The 24,923-nt window shown below is 38.3% G+C and overlaps 1 pseudogene; it reads right to left on the bottom strand.

Annotated features, from left to right (window-relative positions):
• Positions 1-19,669: 19,669 nt before the first annotated feature.
• Positions 19,670-24,247, bottom strand: LOC104213265 (uncharacterized; annotated as a pseudogene).
• Between the last annotated feature and the right edge of the window lie 676 nt (positions 24,248-24,923).

A 24,923-nucleotide genomic window follows, 5' to 3' on the forward strand; every position in this document is an offset into this window, starting at 1 on the left:
TTATTAAATAGTTTGACAGTAATGAGCATGATTAAATATATACTACCTAATAATTAAACTAAGCAGAGTATTATTTAATACATCACTACAAGATGCCTAGTTATGCAAAGCGATAGAAATTTACAGAATAATAATACATGAAATAGCCTAAATAAAATCAGTAAAAGAAACAAAGAAAAAACTGAATTAAAACTTCAAAGTCCCATTCTTCATATGTATTCATGCTTTCACATTTCAGCTTATAATATCGATAGGGTTACAGCCATGTACCTGGTATTGGAAGCAAAAGAAGAGGAAGATCAGCAGAAATGCAGTAGCATACAACAACAGCAACACCCAGCAACAGATTTAAAAACCGAGCAGAAATCCAGCAACACCCAATGAAACAGTAGCAAATAACCAACCAAACTCAAGGAACAAACCACATGAAAATCCAGAAACACCAACAATAATCAACGAATAGAAATAAAGTGAACCTTTATTTTTTAGATTGAAAGACCAGTTAATGTTTAACCCTTAATTCTCTCTTAATGTTCAGAAAATTCTTTCTTTTAAACTCTCTTCAAATTCGAATCCCCTTCAATATTTTTGAAATGTTTTTTTTAATATTCAGTCAATCTCTCTTCAAATTCGAAATCTCAAAAATCTTACAATATTTCCGAATTCTTCTTCTTCTTTTTTATTTGTGTCCAGCTCTCTCCAATTTATATCCAAACTAGCAGCACCTAAATTAATTCCCACTAACACATATCTTTTCCTTTTTTAATTCCATTATTTCCCCACTACCGCATGCTTTGTCCCCCACTATATTAAACAATGTATTAATTCCTCACCATTATGTCTTGTCCCCCACTACTTATTAATTTATCTATTATTTTAATATTATTTAATACTTAGTGGACAAAGCACTCATTAATTATTTTTTAAGACTCATTTAAAATCCTGAAAATGCCCTTGAAAATACTGCAATTTATCATTCTACCCCCATCAGCTATAACCAATTCACCTAATCAATCTAACCAAAATACAACAGCAATAACCAATTCCTAATCAAATTTCATCAACAAATTTAGGCTAGAAACTCAATATTTTTGACTGAACAATATTTTTAACAACAAACATACTTTCAGATTCAATAACAGTAACAAATTGAACATAACAAACAAGTAGATTCAAATCACTAAACTCAATAATCAATTGAACTTTAAATTAAATCTAACAACATGATTAAACTAAACACTTCTATATTAAAACTAAACAAGAACATAAAACAAACTGAAGAAATAATCAAGAAATGATAAACAACGAATAAGAAAAGAATCAAACATATACTGATTTCAAATACGAGAATATCAAACAAAATACGGACAGAAATGAAACTTAAACCAACTAACCGGAAATGAACAATGACGAACTCGAACGGAAATGTAAAACTCGAACCAAGACTGCCAACGACCTCGACGTGAGATGAAGCTACTGCTGATAGACGACGTTGACGATGGTTAACGACGAGCTGCAGCTGAGTTTCCAGGGGTGGTCATTTGACGATGAAACTAGACGGAAATGGTGTTTGCGAGGCAGTGCGATGGGCTGAAGGAGGAAGCAGCTGCGTTTGGTGTTATGGTTGTTTCGACGTGAGGCTCTGTGTGTGTGTGTGTTGAGGTAAAGCAGCAGCAGAGAGTTTCTGTCTATATCGGGATCGGATTCGGCGGGTTCTTCGATGTCTCGCCGGCGTTCATGGCTGTCATTTTCTGAAAGTGTAGAAGTCGTTTGGCTTTATGAAAAGGGGTAGAGAAGAAGCAGTGACGGGCGACGATGGAAATATGGTGGAGCTGCTTAGGTCTCTTAGCTTTTGGGGGTTTATAGGCTAGCTCTTCATTGAAGAATAAGAATTAGGGGTCGTTTAGGGTGGGATCGTTTGTTTTGTTGAGCTGCTGAAGGGTTGTTGTGTTGTTGTTGTTGGAATTGAAGATGAAGGTCACCTACACGTTGATGAAGAAGATGAAGGAGCAGCAGCCATGGGGAGTTGGTCGTCGATAGCTGTTCGTGGTTGGTCGACGAGGCAGTAGCTGCCATGGAGAAGAAGAAGAAGAAGAAGCAGCGATGGTGGTTTGGTCGTGATCTAGGCTGGTCGACGACGAGGAACGCAGCAGCACTGCTGCTCGTTAATGGCGGACGAGGGGTCGACTTGGGTGAAGTTGGACGTTGGGTTTCAATGGTGGACGGGGAGGGGGTGCATGGACAGTGGTGCGCGTTGGAGCTGAAGCAGCCATGGGAGGGAGCTTGGGGTTGTTTGGAGAAGATGGAGAGAAGCGGGGGCGGATGTTTTTTAGGTTAGGGTTTTCAAAAATGAAAAATGAAAAAATGAAAATGGGGGGGTTGGGATTAGTTTGGGTTATGGGGCGGACTGGGTCGGGTCAACCCGTGGGAGTTATTTGGTTTGGGCCTGGTTGATTTAAATTAGAAGGTGGCCCAATCCGATTTTCTTCTTCTTTTATTGCTTCTTTTTTCTTCTTTTATTTTTTCTTAAACTAAAACTAAATTCTAAAAATCCTAAATTATCCTATAGAACTAAATTAATCTATAAAAGTGCAAATTAACTCTTAATAACAATTAACACACAATTAAATAGCAATTATGATAAAATCACACAATTTGGACATTAAATGCTAAAAATGCAACGTACAATATTTTTTATGATTTTTTGTTCTTGTATAAACAAACTTAATTGCTCCTAATTGTAGAATTAAATCCTAAATGCAAATGCGACATATTTTTTTCTTTTTTTATTAATTTAACAAATAAACATGCATGGACAAATACAAATAATTATCAAAAATGCCACGAAAATTCTCAAAATTGCACACAAAGGAAAATTGTTTTATTTTGAATTTTTTGGGAGTAATTCTCTCATAGGGCAAAAATCACGTGCTTACATAAGGCATTTCAATTACCAAATAAACCAATCCCAAGGGGAAGGTCCCCCACACAAGGTTAGACAAGCCACTTACCTCGAACCGGCTCAAAATCAACCCGAGACCACGTTCTTGCCACGAGTACTCGACTCCAAATAGCCCAATTCTATTCAATTCAATTTCATAAGGTAAATAACACTTCAAGTAACTGATTCTACAATTAAATTCTAAGCTAATACATGAAATTAGGTAAAATGACCAAAACGCCCCTCGGGCCCACGTCGTGGAAATTCCAGAAACCTTGCACTCTCATGAGTTCAGTCATATCAAAAGTACCAAAATCGGACCTCAATTTGTCTCTCAAATCATCACTCAAAGGTCTCCAATTAGACAAGCCCTAACCCCCAATTACCATTGATTTTCCTTAATTTTTCATGCTTAAATTGATAAAAATCATTCCAATAACGAGTTTAGGGACCAAATACCTTACCCCAATGAACTCCTCTGAAACATTTCTCTTAAAAAGTGCTGCCCAAGCTTCTTCTCATTTTGAAAAAGATGAAAAATGGCTATATTTCACGAAGGCAAGAATTTATATGTTCTGCCCAGCGATTTCCGCATTTGCGGCCCTGGGACTGCATCTGCGGTCCCGCTTCTGCGGAGCCAAGGTTGCATCTGCGACTTTTCATTAAAGGGTCATCTTCCGCATCTGCGACTCCCAATCCGCAGATGCGGTACCGCTTCTGCGGTATTACCACCGTTGCTGCAGTTCCTAAAGAAATAACCATATTTCGCTTTTGCGGACACTGAGCCGCTTCTGCGGCGCCGCACCTGCGGAATCCCAACCGAAGGTGCGGTTATGACAGAACCAGCGGCTGAAGCTGCAACTCTAACTCTAAAATCTTTCCGTTAACCATCCGAATTCATCCCGAGGCCTCCGGGACCTCAACCAAAGGCATCAACAAGTCACAAACCACTATCCAAACTTGTACCAATCCTTAAAATATCAAAAACACCATCGAAACCTCGAATTAACCATGGATTTAAGCCTAAGAAATCCAAAATTTTCAAAATACGTTTTCAATCAAAAAGTCTATCAAACCTCGTCCGAATGACCTGAAATTTTGCACACACGTCACATTTAACACTACGGAACTACTCCAACTTCCGGAATTCCATTTCGACCCTCGGATCAAAATCTCACTATCGGACCGGAAACTTCAAAAAAATTCAACTTTCGGCATTTCAAGCCTAAATTAACTATGGACTTCCAAAACTCAATCGGAACACGCCCCTAAGCCCGAAATCACCCAACAAAGATAACGGAATCATCGGATTTCCATTCCGAGGCTATCTTCACACTGTTCTGACTATGGTCAATTTTCCAACACTTAAGCTCTCATTTAGGGACTAAGTGTCCCAAAACTCTCCGAAACTCAAAACCGAACATCCCGGCAAATCAAAATAGCAGAAATAAACTTGGGGAAAGTAGTTAATAGGGGATCGGGGCATTAATTCTTAAGACGACCGGCCAGGTCGTCACATCCTCCTACACTTAAACATCTGTTCGTCCTCGAACGAGCATAGAGACATACCTGAAGAAGTGAAAAGATGAGGGTAACAGCTGCGCATATCCTACTCGGTCTCCCAGGTCGCCTCCTCGACCGGCTGGCCCCACCACTGAACCTTCACGGATGCAATGTTCTTTGACCTCAGCTTTCTAACATGCATGTCCAATATTTTCACTGGCTCTTCAACATAGGATAGATCCTTGTCCAACTAGACTGAACTGAAATTCAACACGTGTGATGAATCACCATGATACCTCCGGAGTATCGAAACATGAAATACCGGATGAACTCCTGCCAAGCTAGGAGGTAAGGCAAGCTCATAAGCAACCTTCCCAACATGCCTCAATATCTCAAAAGGGCCAATAAACCTCGGACTCAACTTCCCTTTCTTCCCAAATGTCATAATGCCCTTCATAGGCGAAACCCGAAGCAGAACCCGCTCTCCAACCATATAGGAAATATCACAAACCTTCTGGTCCACGTAACTCTTCTGTCTGGACTGGGCTGTACGAAGTCTATCCTGAATCACCTTAACCTTATCCAAAGCATCCTGAACTAAGTTTGTGCCCAATAATATAGCCTTACCCGGCTCAAACCAACCCACCGGGGATCTACACCGTCTATCAAATAAAGCCTCATACAGTGCCATATAAATGCTGGACTGATACTGTTGTTGTAAGTAAACTCCGCCAATGGAAAGAACTGATCCCAAGACCCTCCAAACTCAATGACACACGCACGGAGCATATCCTCAAGAATCTGAATAGTGCGCTCGGACTGTCCGTCCGTCTGAGGGTGAAATGGTGTACTCAACTCCACCCGAGTACCATATGCTGAACGGCCCTCCAGAACCGTGATGTGAACTGAGAACCTCTATCTGAAATGATGGACACTGGAATACCATGCAAACGAACAATCTCTCGGATATAAATCTCTGCCAACGCTCCGAGGAATAAGTAGTACACACAGGAATGAAATGAGCGGACTTGGTCAGCCGATCCATAATCACCAAAATAACATCAAATTTCCTCAAAGTCCGTGGGAGCCAACTACAAAGTCTATGGTGATCCGCTCCCACTTCCATTCCGGAATCTCTATCTGCTAAAGCAACCCACCCGGTCTCTGGTGCTCATACTTCACCTGCTGACAGTTGAGACACCGAGCTACGAATCCAACTATATCTTTCTTCATCTGCCTCCATCAATAGTGCTGTCTCAAATCCTGGTACATCTTCACGGCACCCCGGATGGATGGAATACCGTGAACTATGGGCCTCCTCTAGAATCAACTCTCGAAGTCCATCAAAATTTGGTACACAAATCCAACCATACATCCTCAATACCCCATCATCACCAATAGTTATATCTCTGGCATCACCGCGCTGAACCTTGTCTTTGAGGACAAGCAAATGAGGGTCATCATACTGCCGCTCCCTGATACGATCAAATAAGGAAGGCCGAGAAACCACGCAAGCTAGAACCCGACTGAGCTCTAAAAGATCCAATCTCACAAACTAGCTGGCTAAGGCCTGAATATCCATCACCATAGGCCTCTCCGATGCTAGTAAATAAGCCAAACTCCCCAAACTCTCTGCCCGGCGACTCAAAGCATCGGCCACCATATTGTCCTTGCCCGGGTGATACAAAATAGTGATGTCATAGTCCTTCAGCAAATCTAACCACCTCCTCTGGAACAAATTTAGATCCTTTTACTTGAACAGGTGCTGCAAGCTCCGATGGTCAGTATAAATCTCACAAGGCACACCGTATAAGTAATGGCGCCAAATCTTCAGGGCATGAACAATGACAGCTAACTCAAGGTCATGAACAGGGTAGTTCTTCTCATGTATCTTCAACTGTCTGGACGTATAGGTAATCACCTTACCGTCCTGCATTAACACCGCTCTGAGGCCAACCCTCGACGAATCACAATAGACTGTATAAGACCCCGAACCTATAGGCAATATCAAAATTGGGGCTATAGTTAAGGCTGTCTTGAGCTTCTGAAAGCTCGCCTCACACTCCTTCGTCCACTAAAACAGAGCACCCTTCTGGGTTAGTCTAGTCATAGGGGCTGCAATCGATGAAAACCCCTCAACAAAACGGTGGTAGTACACCAAGCTAAGAAAACTACGGATCTCTGTAGCTGAGGATGGTCTGGTCCAACTCTGCACGGCCTCTATCTTCTTCGCATCCACCTGAATACCCTCACTCGATACCACGTGGCCCAAGAATGCCACTGAATCCAACCAAAACTCACATTTCGAGAACTTAGCATATAACTTCTTCTCTCTCAGAGTCTGAAGCACAGTCCTCAGGTGCTACTCTTGATCTTCCCGACTCTGGGAATGCACCAGAATATCATCAATAAATACAATGACGAATGAGTCAAAATACGGCCGGAACACACTGTGCATCAAATGCATAAAGGCTGTTGGGGCATTGGTCAGCCCAAATGACATAACAAGGAACTCGTAATGACCATACCGAGTCTTGAAAATAGTCTTCGGGATATCTGGCTCCCGAATCTTCAACTAATGGTAACCTGAGCGCAAATCAATCTTAGAAAACACTCGTGCGCCCTGAAGCTGGTCAAATAGATCATAAATATGAGGCAAAGGATAACGGTTCTTCACTATAACCTTGTTCAACTGGCGATAATAAATACACATACGCATAGAACCATCCTTTTTCTTCACAAACAAGACAGGAACACCCCAAGGTGATATACTGGGCCGGATAAAACCCTTATCAAGCAATTCTTGTAACTGATCCTTCAACTCCGTCACCTCAGGAGGAGCCATACGATACAGAGGAATAGAAATGTGTTGAGTGCCCAGTAACAGATCAATGCCAAAATCAATATCTCTATCAGGCAGCATGCCTGGAAGGTCAGCTGGAAACACATCGGGAAAATCCCATACTACTGGAATTGAATCAACTGAAGGGGTATCAATACTGACATCTCTCACATAAGCTAATAACGCGTCACACCCCTTCTCAACCATACGCTGAGCTTTAAGAAAAGAAATAACTCTACTGGGAGTGTGATCTAAAGTACCCCTCCACTCGACACGCGATATACCTAGCATAGCCAGCGTCACGGTTTTGGCATGACAATCAAGAATAGCATAATGGGGCGATAGCCAGTCTATGCCCAAGATAATGTCAAAATCTACCATGCTGAGCAACAATAAATCAGCTCTGCTCTCAAAACCACTGAAAGAAACCAAACACGACCGATAGATGTGGTCCACAACAAGAGAATCTCCCACATGAGTAGAAACATAAACAGGGGAACTCAAAGAATCCTGAGATACACCCAAATGCGGAGCAAAATAAGAAGACACATAAGAATAAGTGGAGCCTGATCGAATAGAACCGATGCATCTCTGTGACAAACTAGCATAATACTTGTGATGACAGAATCAAAGGCAACAGCCTCGGTACGGGCAAGAAGAGCATAGTATCTGGCATGGCCTCCCCTTCTAGGGTGACCTCTACCTCCCCGACCTCCACCTCTAGCTGGCTAAGCAGGTGGGGTATCAACTGGAGCTATAACCATAGCCTGAGAACTCTGCGGGGCACGCTATGGCTGAGAAGTCAATGGAGGTGCACCCCTCCCAAGTCTGGGGCAATCCCTCACCATATGACTTGTGTCACCACACTCAAAACAAGCTCTGGGTGGACGTGGTGGCTATGACTGGCTTAGACCAGGTATGCTGGACTGACCTCTGAAAGTACCCCGCGCGGAAGGCGCTCTAGATACCGGAGGTGCATAATAAGGGTCCTGAGGTCTAGGGGGAGCTGGAGCACTATTGGCTACTAGAAGATCTGAATGAACAAGGTGACTTATATAACCCCTACCATGACAACCTACAGCTAGGGCACGAGCACCAGAATAATGGCCCAACTCTCGAGACCTCTTGGCCTCTCTCTCCTCTCTCTCCCTAGCATGCATACCTTCAATCCTCCTAGCAATGCTCACCACCTACTGATAAGAAATATCTATCTCGAACTCATGAGCCATACTAGACCTGATGCTGGGAATAAGCCCCTCAATAAACTGGCGAACCCTCTCGCGAACAGTAGAAACCAAGGCTGGTGCATGCCTAGCCAAACTAGTGTAACGGACAGCATACTCTGAAACAGTCATAGCATCCTGGCGCAAATGCTTAAACTCTGCGTGCCATGCGTCCCTAAGGCTATGAGGAACATACTCTCTCAGGAACAGATCTGAAAACTGAATCTAAGCCAGTGAAACAGCCTCATCCGGACTGTCTAACTCATAGGTGCGCCACCACTCATAGGCGGCTCCTCGAAGCTGGAAAGTAGTGAAGGAAACCCTGCTCGATCCTCATATACCCATGGTACGGAGAATGCGGTAACTCTCATCTAGAAATTCCAGAGCATCATCCGATTCTAGACTGCTGAATACAGGAGGCTTGTACCTCTTGAACCTCTCAAGCCTCAGCTTATCCTTCTCGAAAACCGCTGCCCTGATCTCGGGCTGAACTGGCACTGCAGGCGGTACAGGAATAATCTCAGGGGCCTGCTCAACATGCAATCGCTGCTTAGGAGTGCGGGTGGTGGGAGTTTGTGCTCCTCCCCCGGCCTGAGACGTAGATACAGCAAGGGGAAGAAACCCTGCCTGAGCCAAAGTGGTGTACATGCTTATGAAATGTGCTAGAGTCTCCTGAAGAGCTGGAGTAGTAGTAGCAGTAGGAGTGTCAACTACCTGGACTCCGGTTGGAATTGCTGGTTGTACCTCGGCGGCAGCTCGTGCAGGTGCTCTGGCTGCACCACGTGCCCGTCTTGGCCTCTACCCCAGCCCCGGCCTCTGACGGCTGCAGTAGGGGCGCGAGTGCCTGATCGTCTTGGGTAGCGCGTGTCCTCACCATCTGTGAGAGAATATATGATAGAAGTTTAGAATTGTGATGTCAAAATATCGCACGACAAAGAAATCAAATGAAGTGAAATTTTCATAACAGTTGCATAGCCTCTCGTAGATAAGTACAGACGTCTCCATACCGATCAGCAAGACTCTAATAAACCAGCTTGTGATCCATGACTCCTATGAACCTAGAGCTCTGATGCCAACTTGTCACGACCCCAATTCGCCCTCCGTGAACTGTCATGATGGAACCTAGTCTCTACGACTAAGTAAGCCTAACAAATGCGGAACATAAACGAAACTTACGGAAGAAATAATCAAAAACCAAAATAACTGAGTGGAACAATAGTTATAATGTCGCTCGGCATATACAACACAACATTCTCAAAACCAAGTACACTATCCCAAAACCCGGAAACTCACGGAAACACAAGCCTTTGGAATATCTAATAGTCTAACTCTAGAATATCTAACAAGAAAGAAAATACAGAAGGGCAATGCTTAACATCTAGAATAGAAAGGGACTCCTCGGTCGGGGGACGCGGCAGATGTACCTCAAAGTCTCTAGAGAAGTCGCATCCCTCAAGGATGATAGGCCTGAGTAGCGGTACTTGGATCTGCACATGAAAAATATGAGCAAAAAGGGCATGAGTACACCACAGCGGTACTCAATAAGTGTCAAGCCTAACCTCGGTCGGGTAGTGACGAAGAAGGTCAGGGCCCTACTAAGATTAAACAAAAATATAGAGTTCAACAGTCTAGAACAGAATAGTATAAATAAGTATAGCAGTAAAATAACACGGGATGTACAGGACACCAACAACTATACAGAAGCAAGGTAAACACGGAAAGGAAATACAATTCAGCACCAATAATAACAATCGGAGATCTCCCAAGATATCGTCCTATAGTCCCATATGTACATATCCAATGGATCTCCCGGGATTCCATCCTGTAGTCCAACAGGATCTACCGGAATCCCGTTCCGTAGTCCCAAATGTGAATACCCAGTACTGGGGGAATCTACCAGGTGCATTCCCGTAGTTCCATATAACTGTGCAGTGGGATCAATCGGAATCCTACATCTGTAGTCCCAAAATAACCAGACAAGGGAGAGCTACTGGAATCCCACATCCATAGTCCCAAAATAAACAGACAAGGGGGAGCTACCGGAATCCCACATCCGTAGTCCCCAAAAAAAAAACACAACAGCAACAGGAAGATATACAGAAATGGCAAAATTTCATAGTAAGGCAACAAGTGATTGTAGCCTAGCATGCTGCACAGAATTCAGGTAAGGCAGGTTGAGCAAATAAGGCAATAAAGTCACTTAGACATGTTTTCCTAAGCTAACAACATGCTTAATGGTGCAAGTAATAGGAACAGAAAAGGAAACATACTAGTAAATACTTAAAGAAAACCGAATTTCCAACAATTAGCACAAGTACGCACTCGTCACCTCACGTACAAGGCATTTCAATTACCAAATAAATCAATCCTAACGAAAAAGTCCCCCACACAAGGTTAGACAAGCCATTACCTCGAACCGGCTCAAAATCAACCCGAGACCACGTTCTTGCCACGAGTACTCGACTCCAAATGGCCCAAATCTATTCAATTCAATTTCATAAGGTACTTAACACTTCAAGTAACTGATTCTACAATTAAATTCTAATCTAATACGTGAAATTAGGTAAAATGACCAAAACACCCCTTGAGCCCATGTCTCGGAATTGGGTAAAATTTATATTTCCAGAAATCTCGCACTCTCACGAGTTAGTCATATCAAAAGTACCAAAATTGGACCTCAATTTGTCCCTCAAATCATCACTCAAAGGTCTCCAATTAGACAAGCCCTAACCCCCTAATTACCACTGATTTTCCTTAAATTTTCATGCTTAAATTGATAAAAATCATTTCAATAACGAGTTTAAGGATCAAATACCTTACCCCCAATGAACTCCTCTGAAAAATCTCTCTTGAAATGTGCTCCCCAAGCTTCTTCCCGTTTTGAAAAAATAAAAAATGGCTAAATTTCGCGAAGGCAAGAATTTATATGTTTTGCCCAGCGATTTCTGCTATTGCGGCCCTGAGACCGCATCTGCGGTGCCGCTTCTGTAGAGCCAAGGTCGCATCTATGACTTTTCATTAAAGGGCCAGCTTCCGCACCTGCGACTCCCAATCCGCAGATGCGGTACCACTTCTGCGGTATTACCACCGCTTCTGCGGTTCCTGAAGAAATGACCAAATTCCGCTTCTGCGGCCACTGAGCAGCTTCTGCAGCGCCGCACCTGCGGAACCCAAACCGCATGTACGGTTATGACAGAACCAGCGACTGAAGCTGCAACTCTAACTCTAAAATCTTTCCGTCAATTATCCAAATTCATCTTGAGGCTTTCGGGACCACAACCAAAGGCACCAACAAGTCACAAACCACTATCCAAACATGTACCAATCCTTAAAATACCTAAACAATATCGAAACCTCGAATTAACCATGGATTTAAGCCTAAGAATTCCAAAATTCTCAAAATACGCTTTCGATCAAAAAGTCTACCAAACCTCGTCCGAATGACCTGAAATTTTGCACACACGTCTCATTCAACACTACGGAGCTACTCCAACTTTCGGAATTCCATTACGACCATCGGATCAAAATCTCACTATCAGACTAGAAACGTCAAAAAAATTCAACTTTAGGCATTTCAAGCCTAAATTAGCTACGGACCTCCAAAACTCAATCCGAACACAACCCTAAGCCCGAAATCACCCAGCGGAGCTAACAGAACCATCAGATTTTCATTCCGAGGCCGTCTTTACACTGTTCCGACTACGGTCAACTTTCCAACACTTAAGCTCTTATTTAGGGATTAAGTGTCCCAAAACTCTCCGAAACTCAAAACCGAACATCCCGGCAAATCAAAATAGTAGAAATAAACTTGGGGAAAGCAGTTAATAGGGGATCAGGGCGTTAATTATTAAGACGACCGACCGGGTTGTCACAGCAAAGGTGTTGCATGATGCTCATAGAATTGGGACTTTCATACAACCAACCCCAATTTGGGATTTAGACTACAAGGAATATATAAACAAAGTTTACATCATTTTCCTGAAATATGACCATATTTATTTAATGCCATTTGTATCCCCTAAAAAGCCTAAAAGTTGTTTCACCCGAAATTTCTGTTCTTTAATTTGTTCCTCTGTTATTATTCTGGCGTTTGACTCGGAGTTATGTGACACCAACTACTCAACCTCCAAATATAAAATCATATCAACTCCCATTTTTGCATAACATCGCGCGGCTTTTTTTCGTTGGTATCATTGGCAGAAAAGACTCTTTCTGTCTCAATCTTAGATTATCTTTGTTTAGTTTGCAATATTCTTTTGTTTTACTTTTACTTTTCATTTTTATTTATTTTCTTGATGACAAAGCAAAATTATTTGCGAAAGCTGAATAGAGGATCCTGCAAATATATAGTTTTTGTTATAAATCCTGCAAATGGATCCATCCACTTGCAACTATGGATGTCTCCCATAACAGGTTTTGGATCGGTTATGTATCCATAATATGTTTTGGATTGATTATATATCCATAATATGTTTTGGATTGGTTATGTATTCATAACAGGTTTTAGATTGGTTATGTATCCAAAATAGACTTTAGATTGGTTATGTATTCATAACAGGTTTTGAATAAATGTTTCTATAAATAGGTTCACAATCTATTCCACACTAAAAAAAAATGAAGAAATAAATCCTCTCTTCTAATGTTATCATTTTCTTCTATTATTAGTCCTAGTTAATTACATATTTTTGCCATATTATTTTTATTTCATAACACGTTATCAGCACGAGACTCTAATCCTTTCCATTACCATTTTAAGGTTTATTTTCATATATCCTCCAGGTATTTCTTAATACATGTTACATATTTTATATTAATTCAAGTTCTCATAGTAGCTGTTATATCGTCACATAAAAGAAATTGGTAGACATAAAATAATTATATAGTAATTCATTATTCACATGTATATTAGAAAACATTTGGTTAGACATATTGTAAAAATCTACCATGCTTTTTAATTGGTAGAAATACTCGTTAACTCCTCTTAACTGAAGATGACCTTAGTAATTTTATTTAACCATTTCTTTTATATCTATATTCAGATACAATTTTTTTTTTTTAAAAGGATATATTTATGTGTAATTGAAATGACTTGATCAAGTCTTTTGATTCATTCAATAAGTATTGGACATGCACATGTTTCTCACTTGTCATGAAAATCTAACTTGGCTACTAATATATTGTGAAAATATTTAGAGTTGTCCAGTAAAATTTTTGTTTATGTGTTCTATAATATTTGTCGGATACCATCATAAATTATTACAAGTTATTTGCTGCAAATTTAAAGCCTATAAATACACTAATAATTCTGAAGATGACTCTCTCATTTAAATAAGAGAATTTTAAGATTCATTTTATTCGAAAGATGAGAGGATAAATAGTAGCTGGCAGATGTGAATGCTTAGTTATACAATTTATTTGTCAATAAATCATAATGATCTTTTAATCAATTTTTGCATGGTTGTTACTACTTTGTTGATGGTTTACCAGTACCTAAAATTTATCAAACAATAGTTAATTATTTGTATTAGAAGATATACTTAAACTATATTCAGTTTCATGATATACATGACTAGCAGAAGTGATTATATTCTTATAACTAATTTTGTTTTTGCTTATGACCACAAGAGTAATAATTGATATTTTCATAAATGCTCGGGGGTAAGTCCCACGACACTCTGAGAATAATGCATCAAGTTCATGTGCACCGTAATAATAAGATATTGGGTTCGAGTCCGGATGATTAAGGCATAATATGCATTTATGAAGGTAAGACATTGGGTTCAAGTCTCAACGCACCACATTGATGATGATTTTAAAAAAGTAATAATATAATTATCGTGGCCATGTGAATTGACGTGGTCGTGGCAAGAAACGAAATAATAACCGTCATCATGATAGTAATTATAAAAATGAGAACAATAAGGGTTCTCAATATATCCTTCAAAAGATAAAGGCAATGTTTACCATCAAATTGGTATGAAAAAATAATAAATCACGTCGCAATGATTATACTCCATTCCCTGAAGAGAATGTGACTTGTGATAAACATTTAGAATACAGACTCATTCCTTAAGGTGAATGTAGCAATATGTGTGTAATGAATAAAGACGTGTTGGATACATACCACAACTCACCTTTAAGGGAAGTTTAAGAGAAAGAAAGATAATGAATATTATCGTGTGGTTATATGAATATGTCATTGGCCGCGTATATGTGGTACGTCAAAAATATTTTGACATGCCTTATAAAGGTTATTAAAGGCAAAATTCAAGAAAGAAATAATTTTGCTTATGATGACCTTGACCATGACAATTTATTATAATATATATAACTTTCTTTGTGAAAGAGATATTCACCATATGAATGGTGTGAAAAAAGATCTTGTAGTACAAAATTAATTAAAAGCTCCGGAAGAACTAATTTATTATTACTCGGGTGGATACAATTATTCATGACATTGCTATTTTAGTCAGTCTCAAAAGAAACTTTTTGAGTTTCAAATGTATAAGCCAAAGTGGTTGGCATATTGAAATTATAAATGAAAGGATGGTTGAATATATTTATATTACTATAATCATACCGAATAAATATAAAAGGTTACCCGACTTTCCTTCTATTTGTAGTACACAAGTATAAGTATGATGATGCAATCACATGCCACAAGTAAACTAGAGGTTCACTGAAACAAATATTAATTGGCATGACTGGTAGGCCATCCCGGTTCAATTATGATGCGCAAATGATTGAAAATTCACATTGGCATATATTGAAGAAATATAAGATTCTTCAAAAATTCTCTTGTGTTGCTTATTCTCATGATATACCAGCTAAGGTAGGGACTGAATCCTTTGATTTCTGGAATGAATAAAAGGTGATATATATATATATATATATATAGGCCCTGTCAACTACCATGTGGACAATTTGCTATTATATGATTTTAATAGATACATCTATTGTATAGTCACATGTGTGTTTGTTATCAACTTGCAGTTTGGCTTTTGCAAGGTTGCTTGCTCAAATTATTAGAGCACAGTTCCAGAATGTAAATTATGATGATTTATCTTGATAATGCTGGTTTAAATCCAAGTTGGTTTAGCAGAAATTATATGCCTCCAACTATAGCTAACCAATTAGTTATGAGAACAAAACTCCCAAAAATAAAATTTGGTATGAGATGCATTATTTAATATATAGCAGCACTTGTACGCATCTAGCCAACAAATTATTGATAAATTCTCCCTATCACAATTGGTTCATGGTCAGGAGCCAAATATTTCTCATCTTAGAATATTTGGATGTGCGGTATATGTTCCAATTGATCCACCACAACACACAAAGATGGGTCCCCAAAGAAGGTTGGGGATATATGTTGAATATGAATCTCCTTCTATTATTAAATATCTGGAACCCATGACTGGAGATTTATTTACGGCAAGATTTGTTGATTGCCATTTTGATAAATTAGTTTTTCTAACATTAGGGGGAGAGAATAAACAGCTGAAAAAGGAGATAGACTGGAATGCATTATCATTCCTTGTACAAATCAATGTGAACTGGAAGTTCAAAAGATAATTCATTTACAAATTATTGCAAATCAACTTCCAAATGCATTTACCAACCTACCAAGGATTACTAAATCTCGTATTCCAGCTGCAAATGCTCCAATCTGAGTTGATGTCGCGTTAGGACAATTTGTTAAAGCATATGAGTCTAAGCGACACTTAAAACATGACAGACCAATCGGTTCTAAAGATAAAAATCCTCGAAAAAAAGGAAAAAATGATCAAGATGGTCATAATATGGAGGTAATTGCTCAAGAAGAGCCCCGATACATAACAATTGATAAAACCTCAAATGATGTCAATGTACCTGAAAATAATGAAAATGAAGAGATCTCAATAAATTATATCTCAACTGGAAAAAGATGGAACCAAAATGATATAGTTGTTGATAACAGTTTTGCTTATAATATTGCTGCTGAAATAATGCAACAAGATGAGGATCTTGAACCAAAATCTGTCGATGAATGTAGACAAAGAAATGATTGGCCAAAATAGAAAGACGTTATCCAAGTAGAATTGACTTCACTTAAAAAAAGTGAAGTTTTTGGACCTATAGCCCAAACACCTGAAGGTGTAAAGCCAGTGGGGTACAAATTAATTTTTGTGCGAAAAAAGAAATGAGAAAAATAAAGTTGTAAGATATAAAGCACGACTTGTAGCATAAGGATTTTCGCAACGGCCTAGCATTGATTATATGGAGACATATTCTCCTGTGGTGGATGCAATCACATTCATATATCTTATCAGTCTAGCAATTCATGAAAAACTTGATATGCGTCTTATGGATATTATCACGGCCTATTTATATGGCTCACTGGACAACGAAACTTGATGAAAATCCCCGAAGGATTCAAAATACCTGAAATATACAAAGATTCTCGGGAAACTTGTTCGATAAAGCTTCAGAAATCCTTATATGGATTGAAGCAATCAGGGCGTATGTGGTATAATCGCCTCAGTAAATACCTATTGAAGGAAGGGTATAAGAATGAACTAATTTGCCTTTGTGTCTTTATAAAAGGATCTGAATCTGAATTTGTCATAATAGCTGTGTATGTTGATGACTTGAATATCATTGGAACTCCTGAAGAGCTTCCAAAGGCAGTAGAATGCTTGAAGAAAGAATTTGAAATGAAAGATCTTGGAAAGATAAAATTTTGTCTTGGCTTACAAATTGAACATTTGAAAAATGGAATATTTGTCCATCAATCAACGTACACCGAAAATATTTTGAAGCGTTTTTATATGAATAAAGCACATCCATTGAGTACCCCATTGATTGTGAGATCGTTTGATATAAATAAAGATCCATTTCGTCCTCATGAAAATAATGAAGAGCTTCTAGGTACTGAAATACCATATCTTAGTACAATTGGGGCATTAATGTACCTTGCTAATAATTCTAGACTAGATATAGCTTTTTCTGTAAACTTGTTAGCAAGATTTAGTTCTTCCCCAACACAAAGATACTAGAATGGTATTAAGCATCTATTCAGATATCTGCGAGGGACCATTGATATGGGATTATTTTATTCAAATGAATCTAGGTCACAACTGATAGGTTATGTAGATGCGGTATATTTGTCTGATCCACATAAAGGTCGATCTCAAACAAGCTATTTATTTACATGTGGAGGTATTGCCATATCATGGCGTTCAACAAAACAAACTATGGTTGCTACTTCTTCAAATCATGTAGAGATAATAGCCATTCATGAAGCGAGTCAAGAATGTGTTTGGTTGAGATCAATAACTCAACATATCCAGGAGTTATGGGGTCTTTCATGGGGAAAGAATATCCTAATAACATTATATGAAGACAATGTTGCATGTATAGCTCAACTAAAAGGGGATATATTAAAGGAGACAGAACAAAGCATATTTCATCAAAATTCTTTTTAACGCATGATCTTCAAAAGAATGATGAATTAAATGTTCAACAAATTCATTCAAATGATAATTTGGCAGATTTGTTCACTAAGGCATTGCCGACATCAACATTTGAGAAGTTAAGATACAAGATTGGAATGTGTCGTCTTCGAGATATTAAATAAGGTTTTTTATGAGAGGGAGAAATACGCATTGTACTCTTTTTCCCTTAACCAAGGTTTTGTCCCATTTGGGTTTTCCTGGTAAGGTTTTTAATGAGGCAACTCTTTATGCGTATTACAAGATATGTGTACTCTTTTTCCTTCACTAAGATTTTTCCCACTGGATTTTTCTTAGTAAGGTTTTAATGAGGCACATTATCTGTTAGTGGACATCCAAGGGGGAGTGTTATAAATCCTGCAAATGGATCCATCCACTTGCAACGATGGATGTCTCCCATAACAGGTTTTGGATTGGTTATGTATCCATAACAGGTTTTAGATTGGTTATGTATCCAAAACAGGTTTTAGATTGGTTATGTATTCATAACAGGTTTTGGATTTGTTTTGTAATAGGTTCACTCATGAACTTATTCCTCACTCAAAAAAAAAAACGAAAAAATAAATCTTCTCTTCTAATGTTATCATTCTCTTCTATTATTAGTCCTAGTTAATTACATATTTGTTTGCCATATTATTTTTATTTCATAACAGTTTAGACGCCGGGCCTGCATTACGTTTTTTTTTATTGAGTATTTTTTTGGTATGTGGTTTTGGCGAAGATGCCACGCACGAGTGAAGCTTTATCTTACATATTGAAAGGTCCAAATATAGTTCAAATGACACAGGTAGAGCGTTGCAACTGTCTAACGCTTCCTACAGATAAGAACTATACTTATTTCTACCGAATTTGCTACGTTTCATTGCCAAGAACATATATACATTTATGAATGCCATCACTTAGCTTGGTCTTCTTGATTTCCTTCCATCTTCCTCAGGACTTCTTTGTTCTTACAAGTTTTACATGAGTATTACATTCTCTATTCGTTTTTTCTTTTGGAAAAACAAACCTCGTGAAATGGAACAACTATAGAGCATAAATTAATATCCTTTCGCTTACTATATAGTTTGTTTGGCCAACCTTCTAAAATTAAAAAAAAAGTATGTTTTTCCAAAGTAATTTTGGCGAAAAACAATTTGTGTTTGATTAATCAATTTAAACAACACTTTTGAATAGCAATTAGTATTTGACCAAACTTATAAAAAGTATTTCAATGTGTATTTTCTCATAAGTACTTTTTTCTTTTAAAAAACCACATCTTAACTTTGGAAAAGAAACTTTTTGGCCAAAAAAAAAAAAAAATGGCTAAACATATCTCACAACATAAACTATCTCCACAAAAACAGCAAAATCATAAATAAGATGCAAGATCCAAATTGGATGACCAACAACTAGAATTGTACCCGAAACAAAAAACAACTACGCCTCAGTCTCAAAAAGAATTAAGCTTAGTAAACCCCACCCGTAAATGAAAACAAAAATTTAACATTATGCTATTGAATTTTTTTTTCTTTTCATTTGTTTTGTAAACCACAGAACTAAGGCTGCAATCTTTTTGGATCAAAGTTTCCTCAACCTAACTTTCTGCATAAATTCCAAGTTTTTGTCCAAACCAATCGTTCAGGTCATATGTACCAAACTAGTCGAATAGTAGTGTCAAAACCGAAACCAAAACACAAAAAATAAAATTAAAACAGAGAAAGAAACCAAGAAATAGCCCGAGTCATCATAGCCATTGCTTCTGTTGCCTGCAAACATAGAAACAAGGCAACATCTCTGGTCTTCTACGCTAAAAAGGGTTTCAAGCGAGAGTCTCTCAGAAGAGGAAGACCAGCTCTTGCTCCTAACCCCCTGCACCCAATAGCTGCCTGCAAGCATCAACCCACAAATCAAAATTTAACTTCTTGTATATCTACTGCCTCTACAAGACCATAACCAACTATATAAATTATAAGTATATCTCAAGTCTACATACCACTTGAGCAGCAAATGTCAACATTTTTTTCTGGTGGCAAATTGGCACATAGAGCTACAAGCTCATTAAAGGAAAACCACGAGATTCATTAGGCATCAATTATAAGGCACAACGGGCATAATCAAGCCGCTTAAAGCTAGCTTACTAAGAATAAACAGATGGAACAAGGCAAAATAACGGATGTGGCACAGCATGTGATAAAGAGAGAATAGAATAATTTCACGTACAATAAAGAACTGCTCCAACAAATGCGTCTCCAGCGCCAGTTGTATCAACTAGTTCCGAGGATGGGATCTTTTCGGCCGTTCCAACCAGCAGCCTACCACTCACAGTTCCAATCCCTTTTGCGTGCAGCTTTGCTACATCCTGGGAGAGTAACATTTCTTGGGCTAAGTTGTCATAGCCTAATATTAAGTACTACTAGCTTCAATTTTATTGGAAGCACCAAAACATCTATAAGTCTACTATAAAAATTCAAATGTGCTAACACAATTACATGACTACTCAAGAACATGTGGAGGCTACATGGACAATGCAGAAAACCAACAAGAGGAGCATATCTATAAAAGCAACTGAGTTTTGAAGCTCATGAAGGACAAGACCGAGCTCTAACCACTTACTAAACCTGGACTAACATAGAGAAAGCTCATGCGGTTTCAATCTTATGGTGGTAGACAACTCTAAACTAGAAAGTACAGTTCATTTGTATGTGCACTACCATCAAGCTTTCTTTATGCATTGAGCATGAAAATGTCACAAACTGAAGGGTGAACTACCGAGGATTTGCATGTTGGCATGGTTGAGGTAGTATCTATGCTCTGCTTCATCTTTTCAAACAAGTGATCAATATCAACTTCTTCAGACAGGACATCCCCTGCAAAGATACCAAATGAAATGTTATGAAGCAAGGCTAAGAAAGAAAACACGTGTTCTGCGTCTATCAGAATGTTTCATTAGCCAAGATAAGATACCAAAGCATTTTCATGGCAAGAGTAAACAGCATGCTCGCATACCAGTTTCTGCTCTTTCTAGCATTATGCAGCCATCTTCACCCAATGTCCCAATTACAAATTTGGCACTTGGCAACTTCAAAAGTATTGAAATAAGTGCACCTGGTATAGAAGAAGCCTCGGTCCATATCTGGGAAACAACAGTTTTTATCAGTTCTCACCCGTTAACTTACAAAAGACTGGGAAGGGATTTCGAAATTTCAATGAAGCCAGGAAGGAAAGGATGACATTTCACTTTGATCAGAAATTGTACCAAAGTCAATCTTACTCCATGATTACGTGGTACAACAATGGCAAAAACATATTCTATTTGCAATTGAAGGGAAGAACATGATTCACAGTATCAATAAAGCTTAGTCCTTGCAGAGAATACAACAGTTGCTAAAATTATTTTGGAGAGAGAGAGAGAGAGAGAGAGCAACGCAGTTCCTTTCCAATAAGCTAAAACTTGTCAGCGGATAAGAATCAGAAGTAGATCCATGGAAGTCCAAACGAAAAATGTGCAATAAAGGAAACATCGAAGTGGAGTAAATAAGGCTTGCCTGAGGAAATCTTGTTGAGCAAACAAGATAGGTGGCCATGTTTAAAAGCTCATCCAACCCTTCTATTTTTCTTTCTGCATCAATCACAATAGGTTTACTCCTTCGATGTGCCTGCACGAGAGATCAAAGGGCATAGAGTTTCTTCCATTAGGCTGAAAATATTCAGTAAGTCCAGAGGCAATAAGAACAAAAGCTAGAAACAGAATTAAGCCCAGTGCCCTCAGTCTATTGGAGCTTAGAAGAAGACTAGAAATATGACCAGAAGTTGGCTGTAATACATTCTACTGGCAAGCAGAAGCTCAAATTTAGTGACAAAAAAGACCAATGTAAATTACCTCTTGGGCCACAACTAAAGCAGTTTCATGCAGTACTCCATCAGTATAGACAAGTTTCACACCGTCCAATGCAGATAACAAACTCGAGTCTGGTAGATCATCAGACACCATTGGCGGATACCCTGGAGTGTAGATGGAAGTTCGCGTTTTCCTGAGATATCATACAACAAATATTAGCTTCATCAAAACAAGTGACACAGGCTAACATGCAGTTCAGAGAGTGAACTATAAACGACCTTCCTTTTTCCTCCTACGAAATACGACATAAAGAAATTTCAACCAGACAAGTAGCCAAGAGGCCAATCTTTGTACTTGAGGAATTAGTGTAAACAGAACATACTGCTTACAAGATTTATGATTAAACGCTTTCTAACATTTTTGAGTCCACTAACAAATAACATATTAAAAACACAGAATTCCGTGTGGGTAATATTGTTGCTGATCCAGACACTTTAATCACATAATATATCAGATGAATATGCATACAACATGAATTTGCAAAGCTAGTAGTTATAAAACATAGGTCTCATTACCCAGGAGAAAGCACAATCAGTAAAATGGCAATAAACACAAGCTGAGAGTACTGACGTTTGACTGTCAACAATGACATAAGAGATTGTTGAATGGCCCCCTTCGGACACCTGAAACCAACACAATGGCCTGAAGCAACATGTTTTAATCTGATGTTAGAGACAAATTGGATGCTTTAAAATTTTGATTGATTGAATAGATGCAGCTGGCTACATACAAGAGTAAAAGCTAAAACACACAAGAACCTTGGCATTTGGCTAGCTCACCACAATAAAAGATGTATCAATTCCATCAGCTTTTAGTTCATTCAGTATTCTCTTTCCTTGGGAATCATCCGCAACCTACTAAAAGAGTTTGTGAGAATGTATATAATTCTATTCACATTATTGTGGAGGGGTTAGAAGAGGAAGGGAGCATAGGAAATTAAGAAGAGTATCCAGGGAGACAATCAATGATATTCAACTCCTTTTCAACAATAGAGGCAGCAATAGTAAAGAAGCAGAGTGAATCAGAGTAGTGAGTTTATTTTCTTATTCGACATACTATTCGATGTAAACAGTAAATGCTTCAATCTTTCCAGATTATGGGATAACTTCACCTTCTCAAATTCTCACATTAAAATGATAATATGTCTGAGTCTTATTGGTGCAATCATCATATGTCTACTGTAATAGATCCGTTTGGTATGATAAAAAATTTACCTTGACAACAATGATTACAATAAGATTGAAACATGAGAAACTGTATAACATTTGAGATATCTGTAATTGTTACAACTAAGAAATATACACAACAATTAAGATCAACCAAACATGAATAATGATTTCACCATTGAAGAAAACATATTCTAAGGAAAACACATTTAACAACTTAGACGCAATTATAACATAAAATTGAAGTTTTGTTAAATAAGAATACAACAACAACAACAACCACCACCCAGTGAATTCCCACAAGTTGGGTTTGGAGAGGGTAAAATGTATCCAGCCTTAGGACAGCCTTAACCTACCCTGGAAGGGCAGAGATTTTGTTAAATGTGAATATGAAAAAAAAAATGACATAGCAACAAGAAGGCACAGAAAGTTCAGACCTTTGATATAATTCTAGGAGTTAAACCCAAACGAGCTGCACAGGTCAAAGCATTCCCAGTGTTCCCACCTCCCTGAACCTATACAAAGCCAAATATCCATTAAAATAACTAAAATTTAAGAAATCGAGCTCAGTTTTAAGAAGAGTACTAAAGAAAATCAATTACACCAGAAAGCTGGTGCTACGAATCTTATCATCAGGCTTAGGATAAGAATCAACAGTAACCAAAAAGTCCAATGCCACCATCCCACAACCCAACTGCTTGAATGAAAAAGAAAAGAAAAGTTAATTCATCAGAAAAGCCAAATCCAAGAAAATCGCGAAAAGTGATAATCAATAGCTAGCTAATAAAGAGGAGTACACACAACAATGTTGTTTGTTGGGTTTATAGCCGCTGATGGGGTTGACTGAATCGACATTTTAATCATACATTTTCTGCAGAAAAGCAGATATCAGTTCAGTTAACACAAAAATTGAAAAACCCAAGTTGGAGATATTAAGAAATTAAGTTCATGATGATACTATGAAGAACCTGTTACAAGACAGATTGAAAGATGTAGGAATGTGATACAGAGTAATTGACGGCGGCGAGCTGGATAACTTTAGCGGGGAGCCACCTGGAACTAAGTGTAACGTCATCATATTCTGGGAGAGGAGCAACTCAGCAATGGCGTGGCTATTTTTGGGAGTTGCCCGTTTACAGATACAACGAATAGCCATTTTGGCTAAGCTTGGACAAAAATAATTTTTTTTTAAAGTGCTTTTGTTTCAAAAAACAAGTGTTCGACCAAGGTTTCTTCGGAAAAATATTTTTAGTAGAAGTAGAAGCAGGTTTAGAGGAAAAAGTGACTTCTATTCAGAAATATTATTTTGAAAAGAAAAAAATTATACTTAGAAGTATTTTTTAAAAGCTTAGTCAAACACTAATTGTTGCTCAAAAATATTTTTTAAATTAATTAAACAAATACATATTACTTCTCACTAAAAATAGTTTTGAGAAAAATACTTTTAGAAAAAACACTTCCAACAACAAGAATAGATTTAAAAGTTTGCCAAACCCGGTAGAAAGCTGCCATGATCTCTTACTTAGGCAATAGCTTTGGGAGGGTAAAACTTAATACGATAAAAATTGGAGACTTAACAGGGACACTATCAAAACGTCTCGAGGCTCACGTGTGAGGCTTAATTTATGAAGTTCATGTCCCCAAATATGTGCCCTAAACACGCCTATCGCTTAAACTCGGAGCTCGCTTAATAGTTTCTATATAAATCATGTATCAAATTTACTAGTTAGTATTGTTGATTCTTAAAATTCTTCAATAAATGAATAATTAAAGTTATAATCATCTTTATGAATATGAAGATTGTGAAAAACTCAAAGATCGTGAGTGTGAATATTATTTGAATATTTCTTCTTAAAGTAAATAGTCAAAACTAT

The sequence above is a fragment of the Nicotiana sylvestris genome, chromosome 8, assembly GCF_000393655.2.
Source record: "Nicotiana sylvestris chromosome 8, ASM39365v2, whole genome shotgun sequence".
Taxonomy (NCBI): Eukaryota; Viridiplantae; Streptophyta; class Magnoliopsida; order Solanales; family Solanaceae; genus Nicotiana; species Nicotiana sylvestris.